Raw genomic sequence first — 3,634 nt, 5'->3', positions numbered from 1 at the left:
TCTTGCCGCCCTAGTTACTGTTATACCGGGATTATGTTCCTTGAGTTTGCGTTCCTTACGCGGTCGGGTGATTTATGGGACCCCCTTGACAGTTCGCCTTGAATAAAACTCCTCCAGCATGGCCCAACCTTGGTTTTACCAGTTGCTACCTAAGCCTTTTTCCCCCGGGTTTTCGCGAGCCCGAGGGTCATCTTATTTTAACCCCCCCCCCGGGCCCGTGCTCCTTCGAGTGTTGGTCCGAACCGAGCAGCCTGCGGGGCCACCTCGGGGAAACTCGAGGACTGGTTTTACTCATAGCTTGACTTATCCGGTGTGCCCTGAGAACGAGATATGTGCAGCTCCTATCGGGATTTGTCGGCACATTCGGGCGGCTGTGCTGGTCTTGTTTTACCATTGTCGAGATGTCTTGTAAACCGGGATTCCGAGACTGATCGGGTCTTTCCGGGAGAAGGTTTATCCTTCGTTGACCGTGAGAGCTTATGATGGGCTAAGTTGGGACACCCCTGCAGGGTATTATCTTTCGAAAGCCGTGCCCGCGGTTAGGAGGCAGATGGGAATTTGTTAATATCCGGTTTTAGGTAACTTGTCACTTGACCCAATTAAAATACACCAAGTGCGTGTGTAGCCGTGATGGTCTCTTCTCGGCGGAGTCCGGGAAGTGAACACGGTATGTGTTATGTATGACGTAAGTAGGTGTTCAGGACCTCTTCTTGGTCATTGCTAGATGGCGACCGCTCCTTTGCTTCTCTTCTCGCTCTCGTCTGCGCAAGTTAGCCACCATATAGTGCTTTTGCCGCTGCAGCTCCACCTCTTTGCACCATTCCCCCCCCCCCTTAAAGCTTAAATAGTCTTGATCTCGCGGGTGTGAGATTGCTGAGTCCCCGTGACTCACAGATACTTCCAAAACCAGTTGCAGGTGCCGACGATGCCAGTGCAGATGATGGCGTCGATCTCAAGTGGGAGTTCGACGAGGAACGTGGCCGTTACTATGTGTCTTTTCCTGATGATCAGTAGTGGAGCCCAGTTGGGACGATCGGGGATCTAGCATTTGGGGTTGTCTTATTTTCATCTGGATTTTGACCGTAGCCGGTCTTTATGATTGTATTTTGGATGATGTATGAATGATATTTATGTATTGTGTGAAGTGGCGATTGTAAGCCAACTCTTTATCCCATTCTTGTTCATTACATGGGATTGTGTGAAGATGACCCTTCTTGCGACAAAACCACTATGCGGTTATGCCTCTAAGTCGTGCCTCGACACGTGGGAGATATAGCCGCATCGTGGGCGTTACAACATGGGCCATGAAGATACAAGATGGAAGGCTTTCCCCCGTGTCTGGATGGGACTCTCCTTCGCATGGAAGGCAAGCTTGGCGTTCGGATATGAAAATTCCTTTCTCTGTAAACCGACTCTGTACAACCCTAGCCCCTTCGGTGTCTATATAAACCAGAGGGTTTAGTCTGTAGAGGCAATCACAATCATACAGGCTAGACATCTATTGTTTAGCCATTACGATCTCGAGGCAGCTCAACTCTTGTAACCCCTGTACTCATCAAAGTCAATTAAGCAGGAAGTAGGGTATTACCTCCATCGAGAGGGCCCGCACCTGGGTAAATATCGTGTGCCCTGTCTCCTATTACCTTTGATCCTTAGACGGACAGTTCGGGACCCCCTACCCGAGATCTGCCGGTTTTGACACCAACATTGGTGCTTTCATTGAGAGGTCCACTGTGCCGTCGTCGAAAGGCTCAATGGCTCCATCGATCATCTACTACAATGCTGCTGGGAACGAGATTTTTCTCCCCGGTCAGATATTCGTATTTGGCGGCTTTGCACTGTGTGCCAACTCGGTTGGCCACCTGGAGCAGATCGACAGCTATGCCCCTGGTCATCAAATCAGTTTTGGAAATCTGAACTATGTCGCCGATATCCGAGGAGACTTGATCCTCCAAGGATTCGCGGCTCCAACTACCGCTCCAGCCTTAGATCCGGAGCGCGTCGCCAGGTTCGAAGACGGGAGACTAGAGCCCGCCGGACTCTCTGCAGCTGCAGAGCTCAACCCGGGAGAACCGGAGGGAATAGTGTCACCAGCACTCATCGTAAAGCCAGACTCTTTTCCAAACACTAACCCTGGACCCTCGCAGCCCGCGTCACGCAGGCTCGGCCAGGGAACTTCGGCCCCCGCCCAAACCTCGCTCTTAAACGAGGCTCTAGACTTAATGCGGTCCCTCGCCATCATAGAGGAACCGCTTCCGAATTGCGCCCAGCCCGGACTAGGGGCTGGAAATAGGGAACTTTACTTCCCACCCACCACCCACTTTATAGCCATTGTCGAGGATCTAACCGACATGCTCGATTACGCCTCCGAAGACATCGACGGTATGGACGACGATGCCGGAGAGGAGCATGCCCAAAACCCGCCGTTCACCGGACACTGGACGGCCACTTCCTCGTATGACGTGTACATGGTGGACACACCTAGAGAAGGCGACAATGATGAGGAGAAGGACCCAGTCGAGGATGAACCTCCTTAGATAACACCGAAGCGTCGACGTCAGCGACACTGCTCTAAATCGCGTCGCGGAAAAGACAGCAATACCGGCATCGGAGACAATGATACTCCGGTGAACGCCGAAGACCAACAAGACCCCATCGAACCAACATCCAAACAGCATGATCGGGAGGACGGACAAGTTGACCCTGACGAACAAGTAGGGAACGAAGACTCGGAGGATAGTAACTATCTACCACTCTCGGAGGACGACGTGAGCCTCGGCGATGAAGATTTTATCGTGCCAGAGGAACCCCTTGAACAAGAGCGCTTTGAGCGCCGGCTAATAGCCACAACAAGAAGCCTAAAAAAGAAGCAGCAGGAGCTCCAAGCTGACCAAGATCTACTCAACGACAGATGGACAAATGTCCTGGCAGCCGAAGAATACGGCCTTGAACACCCAACAAAGAGTTACCCGAAGCGTAAGCTGCCACCCCAATTCGACGACGAGGCGCTGGAGCCCATACCACCCGTGCGTAACGCGGCTGACGGACCTGACCGACCACCACGTGGCCGGGACAGAGCGGCAACTCAAGCCGAACACCAGCCCGCGCCATCTCATCGTAAAAGCAGAGAAACAACGGCTCGGGGATACACATATGACCTACGACAGGACCTGGAAAATAGAGCAGGTCAGACAAGATCAATCTATGGATCGCGGGGGCGTGCCCTGGCTCGTGAGGACGGCTATCAAGCCTGGCGTGACAAGCACAACCACGCCCAGGCCAAAAACCGCATACGGACTTCATCCGAACTGCGCCGTGATGTTGCCCGATACAGAGGCGCCGCACACCCCCTATGCTTCACCGATGAGGTAATGGAGCACCAGTTCCCTGAAGGGTTTAAACCCGTAAACATCGAATCATAAGATGGCACAACAAATCCCGCAGTATGGATTGAAGAATTTCTTCTCCACATTCGCATGGCACGCGGTGATGATCTACATGCCATCAAGTACCTCCCCCTAAAACTCAAGGGACCAGCACGGCACTGGCTGAATAGCCTACAAGAAAACTCTATCGGTAGCTGGGAAGACTTGGAGGACACATTTAGAGACAACTTCCAAGGCACCTATGTTCG

This window comes from Aegilops tauschii, chromosome 1, assembly GCF_002575655.3.
Source record: "Aegilops tauschii subsp. strangulata cultivar AL8/78 chromosome 1, Aet v6.0, whole genome shotgun sequence".
Classification (NCBI taxonomy): Eukaryota; Viridiplantae; Streptophyta; class Magnoliopsida; order Poales; family Poaceae; genus Aegilops; species Aegilops tauschii.
The sequence above is the reverse complement of the archived record's forward strand: the minus strand, read 5'-3'. Positions refer to the sequence as shown.